Below are 13,140 nucleotides of genomic sequence, written 5' to 3'. Positions count from 1 at the left end.
CTGGCACATGTCGTGGAGGAAAAAGGCAAGAGCAAGAGTATTCAAGATATTCCGATTGTTCGAGATTATCCAGAGGTGTTTCCTGATGAACTACCTGGTTTGCCTCCAGTTCGTCAAGTCGAATTTCATATTGATCTTGTACCCAATGCCAACCTGATTGCTAAAGCACCTTATCGTCTTGCACCATCTGAGATGCAAGAGTTATCGAAACAGCTTCAAGAGTTATCTGACAAAGGATTCATCCGACCGAGTTATTCAACTTGGGGTGCTCCAGCCCTGTTTGTGAAAAAGAAAGATGGATATTTCAGAATGTGTATCGATTATTGTGAGCTTAATAAGCTTACCATCAAGAATCGATATCCCCTACCACGAATCGATGATCTCTTTGATCAGATACAAGGTGCTACATGTTTTTCTAAGATCGATCTGCGTTCTGGGTATCATGAGCTTCGTGTACTCGAAGAAGATATTCCTAAAACTGCTTTCCGCATGAGATATGGCCACTACGAGTTCACTGTCATGCCTTTTGGTTTGACGAATGCCCCGGCTATTTTCATGGATTTAATGAATAGGGTTTGTAAACCTTATTTAGACAAGTTCATCATTGTGTTCATTGACGACATTCTCATTTATTCGAAGTCTCGAGCTGATCATGAACAACACCTTCGTCTGATGATGGAACTCCAAAAGAAGGTACAACTTTTCGCCAAATTCTCCAAATGTGAATTCTGGCTTAAGGAAGTTCAATTTTTGGGTCATATTGTTACGAGCAGGGTATTCATGTGGATCCTTCCAAAATAGCTGCTATTAAGGATTGGAATAGGCCCACTACACCTACAGAAGTTCGCTCTTTTCTTGGTCTCGCTGGTTACTATCATCGATTCATTTTGAACTTCTCCAAGATCGCGGTTCCTCTTACTGCTTTGACTCAGAAGAATAAGCCTTTTGAGTGGGGACCCAAACAAGAGGAAGCTTTCCAAACATTGAAACGAAAACTCTGTGATGCTCCTGTCTTATCTTTGCGCGATGGAAACGATGATTTTGTTGTCTCTTGTGATGCGTCGAACCTAGGCCTTGGTTGTGTTCTTATGCAACAAGGTAAGGTTATAACTTATGCGTCAAGACAATTGAAAATTCACGAGAAGAATTACACCACTCATGATCTTGAGTTGGGTGCTGTGGTTTTTGCACTCAAAATCTAGAGACACTATCTTTATGGCACGAAATGTGTGGTTTTCACAGACTACAAAAGTCTCCAACACATTTTCAATCAGAAGGAGCTAAACATGATACAACGACGCTGGGTTGAACTCTTGAACGATTACGATTGCCAGATTCGCTACCATCCTGGTAAGGCGAATGTCGTAGCCGATGCACTAAGCCGAAAGGAAAGAGTCAAGCTTCATTGTGTTCGAATTCTATCCGATATTTAAACTCGTGTCTCTCAAGCTCAATGTACTTGTGTTACACAAGACTTGATGGGTAAGGAACTACCACGTCAACTAGAGCTCAAACTCGAAACGAAAGACAATGGGTTATTCTATTTCAAGGATTGGTTGTGGATTCCGAAGCAAGACGATCTTCGCACATTAGTGATGGACGAATCTCACAAGTCTCGATATTCTATTCATCCTGGTGCTGACAAAATGTACAAGGATCTTCGTACTCAGTACTGGTAGCCTGGTATGAAAAAGCATGTTGCCTTGTATGTATCGAAATGCCTAACTTGTCTCAAAGTCAAGGTCAAACACTAACGACCATCTGGTTTGCTTGTACAACCAGAGATACCGGTATGGAAGTGGGAGAACATTGTAATGGATCTCATCACTAAGTTACCGCGCACATCAAGAGGTCATGATGCCATTTGGGTAGTCATTGATCGTTTAACAAAGTCAGCTCATTTTATACCGATTCGCGAGGATCTATCTGCTGATAAACTTGCCAAGATTTATGTTGTTGAGATTGTGTCTCATCATGGTGTTCCTTTGGATATCATATCCGATCGTGATGCTCGATTCTCATCTCACTTTTGGAAGACCATGCAATCTGCTATGGGAACTCAACTGAATCTAAGCACTGCTTATCATCCCCAAACAGATGGACAATCCGAGAGGACGATACAAATATTGGAGGATATGCTTAGAGCATGCGTGATAGATTTTGGTGGTAATTAGGATTCTCATCTACCGTTGATCGAATTCGAAACTGAGAAGTCACCATCCCTACTTGCACTCCAAATCCATCTATCCGTTCGTCAGATGTAATTTTATTATATACTCAGATGTAAACATTACTTTGTGTTGAACATTCAAAACATGGTTTAAAGATAAAAGACAAAATTTGTAATTTACTCTTAATTTTATTATTTACTCAGATGTAAACATTACTTTGTATTGAACATTCAAAACATGGTTTAAAGATAAAAGACAAAATTTGTAATTTACTCTTAATTTTATTATTTAGTCAGATGTAAACATGACTTTGTATTGAATATTCAAAACATGGTTTTAATACAACATGTGTAATTGATATATAGTTTGCTTATGTGTTATGGTCATGTGAAAGCTTAAAAAATTATTGTCTCATCACCGCAAGTCCGCAACGTAGCAGAATCAATTTCATCTTTCACACTCATTGATATTTGTTATGGTCATGTAAAATGTGATCCAAATTTATAATTAGAATCTAAATATTGTCATTAATTATAAAAATATTCATTTAATAATTAAATTTGTAACAAAATACTAAAATTATTTAAAATTTTGGCAAAAAAAATACAAATACTAATTTAATGTATTTTTACTACAAAGAAAAAAATGAGATAAAATACTAATTTTAATTAAACATTGTCATGTGAATGATGTCTCCAAATATATTCTACTAAATATGCGTGAAAGTTGTTATGCCTCTAAATATTTTTTTAATCACTTAAGAAGTTGGTTGGATGTAGCCAAATCGTTTTTTCTTTATCCTCCAAGATCATATTATGTAAAACTACGCAAACAATTTTTTTCTTTTGCCCTAATTCGTGTTGGATTGGCCACGATAACCCGCCCCTTAATGAGAACTCGAAATGCCCGTTCAATTGTTGCATCATACGTGGAATCGGCAAAAAATAGTCACGTACTAGATGGTTATTAGCATCCTGTCACACCCCGATTTCCACGTATCTCACCGGTGGGCCCGGTGGAGGATTACCGTGACGTAGTTGGCAACAATATAGTCAAACCACACAATATACACAATATATATGAATGCACAGCGGAAGCATAAAGATAAATATATTTCAACTTTGAATGTAATATCAAAGTATCACCATCGTTGAAATAAAATCCACAGGGGATCAATAATAAGATAAAAATAATTGTTCAGCAGACGTAGGCATCTTAAGCTTGCGAGACTCTTTAAGGATGCTAAGGAGAAATATCCAGCCAATTACGCTTAGTACCTGCATTTAGTCTTTTTGGGAAAATACGTCAGTTTACACTGGTAAATACATTCAACTGACACTTTGGTAAAATGTTTAATAAAATTGATTTGAATGCACAAGGCACAAACTCTTTATAACTTGTGATAATTTATAATTAAATCTTGTAAAGAATTACATGTTTACTATGCGTTCGGTCGCCCGGTCGTGCCGGGTTAAAGTTTAATAGACACACCACATAGCATAAAACCGTGGCGGGAAAGCCAACGGCTATACTTTTACAATTATGGACATAGTGCCGGGTGTACGCCTACACCCGGATGTCAAGGTTGTGGCCATTTCGTAAAATGCTGCCAAGGATATCCGGGACATGGTCATTAAGCTCCCAAAGGCGTAAAGCCAACAAAACAATTTTTAAACGGGTCACATTGATAATACCCAACTACTAATGAGTTGGGGTCAATTGCCCGACCAAGCGGTATTTTAAATACCGTAACCCAAGCCCGTATAACGGAAAATAAGTTAAAAGTATTTACCTTTGCAAGTATAAATCCTTAATCGAATAAATTGCAAATAGCTTTTACTGGTCTCCTATTCTGGAACGAAGGTTTAAAGTAACCTATTAGAATCCTAACGGGTCTTTAATTTAGCCGTAGCTTAGACCGGTCAGTTTCAAAGGACAGTTACGGTTTAATCGCGTGAAAGGCGAAAACCGGGAATGGAATGTGATTTAGACCCAACAAGTTTGAAGACTTGTTTTATATGGGTATAATAACCACACTTTGGATTTTGGGGTCAAAAAAATATGGTTTGACCCGTTTCGGCTAGTTTATGTAAACTAGTTACATAAGCCGAACCGTGCGCGCAAAAGGTGCAACGGGTAACCGTAAGAGTCCTACAATGGTTTCCTAAGTCACTATGCTTTAAAGAGGTTGTGGTATCAGTAGGATACCTTCCATAATGCCCGTAACGAGTCTAAATCCATTTTATGCCCCGTAGGGGTATTTCGGTCATTTTAAAGATTATAAAGGAGGTTTTTGAGTTCTACAGGAAATCTGAGTTTTCCGAACAGTTTATAAAGTTCAAAATACTTTATTTATTATTTAAAATCAGTAGCAACTGTAATCGGGTCAAAAGACCTTGTAGAACTCAAGTTATGTCCGAAAAGGGTATATTCGGTAATTACCGAACCGATGCCATAACCGCAGGTTATGAGCAGGCTAAAAATAATTAAAAATCTTTAAAAATCCCAAAATATTATTTTACATCAGTGTGTAAAAGGTTTGGTGTCGAAATCTGGGTTTAGATAGGCGTTATGCTAATTGCGCCATTTAATTACTAAAGTTTCTGTAATTTGCGCTATTTAGCATAATTCCTATTCTGGACCTCGGATTGACGTGAAATTTTAGGGACATGCTTAGAAATCAGTAACTAAGGTTATGGTCCTTTCACATGTCCGAAATTCTCGTTTTATATTAAAAAGGGCGTTACGGTCAACTTTTAAGCATTTAACGGAAATGTGTAAAAGACTCGGACAAACAACGAACCGGTACAGAGGGTTATACCATCATGTAACCTGGTCCTAAGAGAGTCCTAAGGCATATCTAATTCATACCATAACGGGTCAGAACTGAAGTCAAAGCAAAAGTTAAAGTTTTGCGACTTTCGGCTCTGAACCAGGTCAAAACAGTAAATGGTCAGATCAAACAAGCTTAGACTAGTTAATATACTTATTATCATGTTTTATGAGTGTTAAAACAGGTTAAACACCATCTACATTACTGATTATGCATAAAATCGCAAAATAGCATTTCTGTTGACTTTTTCTAAGCACGTTTGGCTCGACATTCGGACTAGTTAGAATGGGAATCAGAGGGTGCCCTTTTAGGGGTTTAAAGCCCACATGATTACCAACATATAACTACCTTTGATTCGACAAACCACTGGACCATTTGTGATTTATCGCAAAGTCAATCATTAATTACGACGGATTGACTTTTAAGCTAAACTATGCAAAAACTAAGCCACAAAGGGTTGGGCATACTTACAGAAGCTTGGTGCATGACTAGAGATGTTAGAAGAATGCTTTAGAGCTCCAGAGATGATCAAGAGAGCAGGTTTGAGGTGTGTTTCAATTGTGTGCAATGCATTGCTTTTTATAGTGAAATTTCATGCACAAGATCATTACAACTCATCCTATAATTGCTCATGGATGATCAGCAGGTGTCCCTGAGTGCTAGGGGACATGTAGGGGCGCCCATGCTTCATTTAATGCATCCAAGATCATTCACAAGCTCAAACAGTGAATCTGCCCATGTTTACTGCATCTGGGGCTTCCACGCGGCCCGCATTAAGGATCAAGCAACCCAGACGCGGGCCGCCTGAATCCTTAAGTTAGTAAACGAATCTGCAGGTGGCGCGCGGCCTGCATTAAATCCCCCAAATCTTTAACGCGGCCCGCATTAGACTTGATTTTCAAGATTTTCATATCGTTTGTAATCATTAACCTGACCTTTCGGTTTCGAAGGGGTAACTTTGCGATTTGGCCCTCGATTATTTACAATTAAGGGCCTCGTGACTTTTACCCGCATTGTTAAGTCCCCGGTTAGTTTAATTACTATCCGAAAAGCCTTAACTTTTATTGTTGACGCTTTTAACCCCTCGCATACGAATTTGATCAAAACTTTCTCGTTTTAAAACGGAACTTCGCGGAATTTATGTCGTATATTCTAGTGAGCGTATTTTACTGTTACAAAGTCTCGGGTTCGTCAAAGGGTCACTCAGAGGTATAAATTAAACATGTTGACACCATTAACCCCTGTAGTTTGTAATCTCTCACTTTCTTTCGCATTTCGCTCCGTACGATCCATGATTTATCCGTTTGAAGGTACGAGCATCATTTAGGGTTACTATACAGTATATTTACCCCTCGTTGACATTTTCAACCCTCGAATTTACATACTTTCAAGGTTTGTCAACTTTAGTCCTTTATTTAGTATTTAATACCACGTGTAAACTCATGACACGTGTCAACACATTATTGGACACGAAATTTCGAGGTATTACATCCTCACCCTCTTAAAATAAATCTCGACCCGAGATTTACTGAAACAAATAAGGGTATTTCTCTTTCATCGCGGATTCAATCTCCCACGTGAATTCGGGACCTCTACGGGCATCCCATTTGACCTTCACAATAGGTACATGCTTCCTTCGAAGCTTCTTTACCTGTCGATCTTCAATCGACAAAGGTTTTTCCACAAATTTTAAGCTCTCATCTATGTGCACATCTGTATGGGGTATTACCAGTGATTCATCAGCGAAGCACTTCTTCAGATTGCATATGTGGAACACATTGTGAATTCCACTGAGCTCTTCAGGTAAGTTTAACTTATAGGCAACTGACCCGACACGTTCGATAACCTCGAAAGGTCCTATGTATCTCGGGCTTAGTTTGCCTTTCTTACCGAAACGCATCACCCCCTTCCAGGGTGATACTTTAAGCAACACTTTATCACCTACTTCAAAGTGAAAATCTTTATGCTTTGGATCTGCGTAACTTTTCTGCCTATATCGGGCAGCCTTGAGATGGTCTCAAATCTGGACAATCTTGTCCGTCATTTCGAAGACTATCTCTGGTCCTGATAATTGGACATCTCCAACTTCCGCCCAACAAACGGGCGATCTACACTTTCTACCGTATAATGCCTCGAAGGGCGTAGCCTTAATGCTGGTATGGTAGCTATTGTTGTAGGAGAATTCGATTAATGGTAGGTTCTTATCCCAACTACCACCCAAATTGATCGCACATGCACGTAGCATGTCTTCCAACGTCTGAATAGTACGCTCACTCTGACCGTCTGTCTGAGGATGGTAAGCCGTACTGAAATTCAAACGTGTGCCCAAAGATTGCTGGAAACTTTTCCAAAAATGCGACGTGTATCTAGTATCTCTGTCAGAGATAATAGACACAGGTATGCCATGTAAGGCTACAATCTTATCAACGTATAACTGGGCTAACATGTCGGAGCTATAAGTCTCCTTGATGGGTAAGAAATGTGCTGACTTAGTCAGTCTATCAACTATAACCCATATTGTATCGTTTCCTTTCCTCGTCTTGGGTAACTTGGTAATAAAATCCATAGTTACCATTTCCCACTTCCATTCGGGAAGTTCGGGCTGTTGTAGTAAGCCTGACGGCTTTTGATGCTCAGCTTTGACTTGCGCACAAGTCAAGCATTTGGCTATATAAGCGGCTACAGACTTTTTCAAGCCTATCCACCAATAATTTGCCTTTAGATCCTGGTACATCTTATCCGCTCCAGGATGAACGGAGTATTTAGAACTGTGGGCTTCCTGGAGGATGACATCTCGAAGTCCTCCATAAATTGGAACCCATATTCGTCCATTTAATCGTAAAATTCCGTCCTTGCTAAGAGTTAACTGCTCCTCAGTTACTCCTAGCTTTTCTTTAGGATAGTTAGCTTCCAACACAGCTTCCCTCTGTGCAGCTAACAACCTTTCAATCAAATTATTCTTCACTTCAATGCTCTTGGCATTGATTCGGATGGGTTTCACCCTTTCCTTTCGACTCAAGGCATCAGCGACTACATTCGCCTTGCCGGGATGGTATCTGATTTCACAATCATAATCATTTAATGTCTCCATCCAACGGCGTTGCCTCATGTTTAAATCCTTCTGATCAAACAGATGTTGAAGGCTCTTATGATTAGAATAGATCACAAACTTGATACCATACAGATAATGCCTCCACAGTTTTAGTGCGAACACAACGGCACCCAACTCCAAGTCATGGGTGGTGTAATTCTTTTCATGCACCTTTAACTGTCTTGAAGCATAGGCAATAACCTTGCCTTTCTGCATAAGCACACATCCAATGCCAGTGTGTGATGCGTCGCAGTAAACTACGAACTCTTCAGTACCTTCAGGCAATGTCAGTACAGGAGCGTTGCTCAACTTCTGTTTCAAAATATCAAAGGACTCTTGCTGCTTAGGGCCCCAAACGAACTTTACTTTCTTCTTGGTCAAGGAAGTTAAAGGCGCAGCAATCCTTGAAAATTTTTCAATGAAACGCCTGTAATATCCTGCTAACCCCAGGAAACTACGAATCTCTGTAGGCGTCTTCGGCTCTTGCCAATTTATGACAGCTTCCACTTTAGCGGGATCCACTTGGATACCACGCTTGCTGACAACATGTCCAAGGAATTGGACTTCTCGAAGCCAGAATTCGCACTTAGAGAATTTGGCATAGAGTTTCTCATGATGCAAGAGTTTGAGAATACAACGAATGTGTTTTTCATGGTCAGCTTGGTTCTTCGAGTAGATAAGAATGTCGTCGATGAAAACGATGACGAATTTGTCTAAGTACGGCTTGCAAACGCGATTCTTGAGATCCATGAACGCAGCCAGTGCATTAGTGAGCCCAAAAGGCATCACTAGGAACTCATAGTGACCATAACGAGTCCTAAATGCGGTTTTGTGTACGTCTTCATCTCTGACCTTCAGTTGGTGGTAGCCTGACCTCAAGTCAATCTTCGAGAAATAACTTGCCCCTTGTAACTGATCGAACAAGTCGTCGATCCTCGGCAAGGGATACCCATTCTTTATCGTGACTTTATTAAGTTCGCGATAATCGATGCACAGACGCATCGATCCATCCTTCTTTTTGACAAACAAGACAGGTGCTCCGCAAGGAGACGAACTAGGTTTAATGAAACCTTTAGCTAGCAGTTCATCCAGTTGTGTCCTTAACTCATTCATTTCGGTTGGTGCTAACTTGTAAGGTGCTCTAGCAACAGGTGCTGCTCCAGGGATGATATCAATCCTGAATTCCACTTGCCTACTTGGTGGCAAACCAGGTAGATCTTCAGGGAAAACTTCTGGGTATTCAGAAATGACGGGGATGTCTTCTATCTTCGTCTTAGGCTCATTGATAATCACTTGTGCCATGTAGATGACACAACCCTTCTTTAAACATTTTGAAGCTTTGAGCATAGTCATTTGCTCAGGCAATCCATACTGGGTATCTCCCTGAATGGTAAGCGATTCACCAGCCGGAGTCTTTATCACCACTTGCTTTCTGTTGCAGACGATTTGGGCCTGGTTGTGAGATAACCAGTCCATACCCAATACTATGTCAAATCGGCCAATTTAAAGGGAAGTAGAGATAGAGGAAAAGAGTGGTTCTTAATGGATATCACACATCCATCTAATACAGTAGAGACGGTTTCTATGGTGCCATCTGCTAACTCTACCTCATAGTTTATACTCAGGGTTTTGACAGGCATATTCAGCAATTTGCAAAATTTATGATCTACGAAAGACTTATCAGCGCCTGAATCAAAAAGTACTCTTACAAAGACATCATTAACAAGGAAAGTACATGTGATCACGTTATCGTCTAGCACAGCTTCTTTCGCATCCATCCTGAAGACTCTTGCATTGGTCTTCTTGGCCTCTTCGGGCTTCTTGGCGTGTTTAGGGCAGTTGGTTTTAATGTGCCCCTTCTCATTGCAACTGTAGCAAGTTGCATCCTTTAGCTTTTTGCAATCCAAGGTCTTGTGGTCCTTGGACTTGCATATCCCGCAAGCAAATGACTTTGACTGAGTCTGCGAGTTCGATTCGAGTCTGCACTTACCAAAGTGTTGTTTCTTGCAAATCTTGCACTTGGGCTTCTCACCAGATTGTTGCCCATCTCTCCTTGACTCAGACCCTTTCTTGTTGTCACCGTTTCCACGGTGCTTCTTGCTCGACCTTCGTGAAGTATCATCTTCACGTTTTCTCTTCTCAGCTTCTTTGTTCCTCAGCGATCTTTGTCTGACCGCATCCAGAGTGAGGGACAAAGATATGTCAGCTACAGATCTAAAGGTAGCTGGCCGAGAGGCCTTTACGCTTGCCTTTATCTCGGGGGCTAAACCACCGATAAAACGAGCTATTCTCTTTGGCTCCAGGGTTACCAGATACGGAACCAACCGGGACATTGTGTTGAAGCTCGTGAGGTAAGCTTGACAATCAAGGTTTGTCATAACCAACGATAGGAAGTCGGACTCGATCTTTTCAACCTCATGTTGAGGGAAGTAATTTTCCTTGATGAGAGAAATGAATTCCTCCCACGTCATGCTGTACAAAACAACCTTCCCCGAGGCCTGAACCAACGACCTCCACCAAGCCAGGGCTTCGCCCTTGAATGATTGCGAAACAAACTTTACCACGTCTCTCTCTACACAACCACTGATGTCCACCACGGTGTCCACCTCGTCTAACCAAGTCATACAATCTACCGCGCCCTTCTCCCTAGTGAAATCTCGGGGTTTGCAAGATACGAAATACTTGTAGGTGCAACCCCTGGCGCGAGATGCATCAGTAAACACTTTTTCCTTAGGACGAACACTGTTTTCATTGGATGAGTGTTTATCGTCGTTCTTTTTAGGTTTAGATGGAGTCGAGGGTGGTTTGCTGTGAGATTTTGAGTGGGTTTTTGGCGTTGAGTGTGGTGTAGATAGGGTTCTGCTCCGAGACTCAGTGTATTCTTCGTACTGTCGATCCAGGGCTGCCTTAACAGCGCCGTCGACTAGTGCTTTCAATTCCGCGCCCGTTAAATGAATCTGGGCGTTATCATTTTCATCTTCTTTCGAATGACTATTCACTTCATTTGGATCAGCCATTGTAACTTGAATCTGCTACAGAAGATAATGACAAAGTTTTATTTAGCAGTTTATTATGGAATTGTCTTTTATGGCAATTCATTAACCATGGTAAACATAGACCATATCTGGTTAATTTGTTACTCGCTTTTATTTAGGATTTGAATATAACTTATCCTAATTACAACAATAATGTTAGTGGCACAAAAGCCTAGTCACAAGGACGTTTTTATAATATAAGCCGGGATTACAGAGAATCAAGGCATGAAGGTTTGAACCGTAGTCCTTTTACCTTTTCGGACAGGGAGTCATAGACTACAACTGCCTTTTGTCTTATATGACAATAAGTATGGCCCGTAGGCATTACATCGCTAATGGATGTTTACTAGGTTTGGCCCGTAGGTACTACATTGCTAATGGATGTTTAATAATGATCATCTTTATTGACGACTTAACCCATGATTTATAAATCATTTATTTGGGCTTTGGAATCCTTAGAAGGATTATCATATAAGAATGACGCGTGCGATTTTAACGAATCACATCTGCCAAGAACGTTAACATGTTTACAGAGGTTAATAGGGAATCTGAATCTTTTAATTAGGTCTTACCATCTTGGCCGGGTCTTATAATGACACTTGGCTAGGGTTCACCATTAAGATTCTCTATTTAGGCAGATTAATTTAAAAAGGAATGATTTTTGATTTATTTCATATATAATAATAAAAATGAAATTTATAACATAACATTCCATTAATTATAATAATGATTACACGCTGCCCTAAACGGGACTTTTTAAATAAATCAATACCTACGCAGAGGTTTACAGAAAACAAGTCCACGCAGGGGCCAAATACATAGATAGATGTCCGCACAGGGACTAAAAGATAAGTCCACGCAGGAACTGAAAGTAATTGTCCGCGCAGGGACTAAAAGATAAGTCCACGCAGGGACTGGAATGTAATAGTAAATACAACAATACATAAGGAGACTAATGATCTCGTTTCTTCCTCCCTTTTAGTAGGTTTGCTAGGCCTTTGAGGAATCCACGATTACTCTTACGTTCTTGTTCGAAGTCTCGTTCCACTCGGTTTAGACGGTGGAGTATTTCTTCTTGCTCCGGTGGAGAAAAACGTGGCTGCTGCGACGGTTGCTGAACCGGAGGTCTAGGAGGTGCTGGATACCCATGAGCTGAGTAATCTGGTCTCCAAGAGGTTCCATGGAGAGCATTGTAATTAGCCGCTACCACGTATGGATCGGCATCATAGTTATAGTTGTAGTGCGTATGAGTCGGCTGCTTAAACGGATTGTAAGCGGTGGAACCGCCGTACGCTGGTATCGGATTGTCATATCCGAAAGGTGGCGGAGGTGGGGCAACAGGTGCAGAATTCACCTCCGCAGGGTGACCCGAAGGTTCACCTAATTGTGGTTCTTCAGGCACTGGCGGAAAGTGACTTGCACTCGAGTGGCGAGGGGTGCTGAAATTCAATTCCCTTCCTCGGGTGGACATCCGCGCGCCTGATCTCCTACGCCTTGGCGGATCTGGAAGTACTGGTTGAACTGGTGGCGGTGGAGGCGGTGGCGTAACTGCCACGAACCGCGAATCCTCAGAAGGATCCTGTTGCTGCTGTTGGTCATGAGGCGAGAAATGATGAGAAGGTGTGAAGTACCAATCACATTGGTCAAACCTCGCCTGATAACTGTCAGGACCTTGATAGGGTGTTCCATGAAAGGATGACCCATCAGAGATCTCGATTGGATGATTGGGAGTACCCCTTGCAGGTTCTATTGGATCCGTATCTTCATCCATATCTACCGTGTTATCTTCAGAGAAGTGATCCTCTGGTCCTAAAGGGTTATAACCTGTTGGTTCTTGGACATAATCCGCCGGGTTAAACTGTCCTCGGAAGAAAGGAGAAGGATCGCCATAAGAATGGTGCGAAAGAGATCGCTGGAGAGGTATAAACGAAGGTTGAGGGTTATTGGGTTCATTTTCTGAGTTTGGTCCGAAAGAGTGACGGTATGAAGGTGTCGAACTGTGCGAGGTAG

This window comes from Helianthus annuus, chromosome 2 (genome assembly GCF_002127325.2).
Source record: "Helianthus annuus cultivar XRQ/B chromosome 2, HanXRQr2.0-SUNRISE, whole genome shotgun sequence".
Taxonomy (NCBI): Eukaryota; Viridiplantae; Streptophyta; class Magnoliopsida; order Asterales; family Asteraceae; genus Helianthus; species Helianthus annuus.
This window is presented reverse-complemented; position numbering follows the sequence as displayed.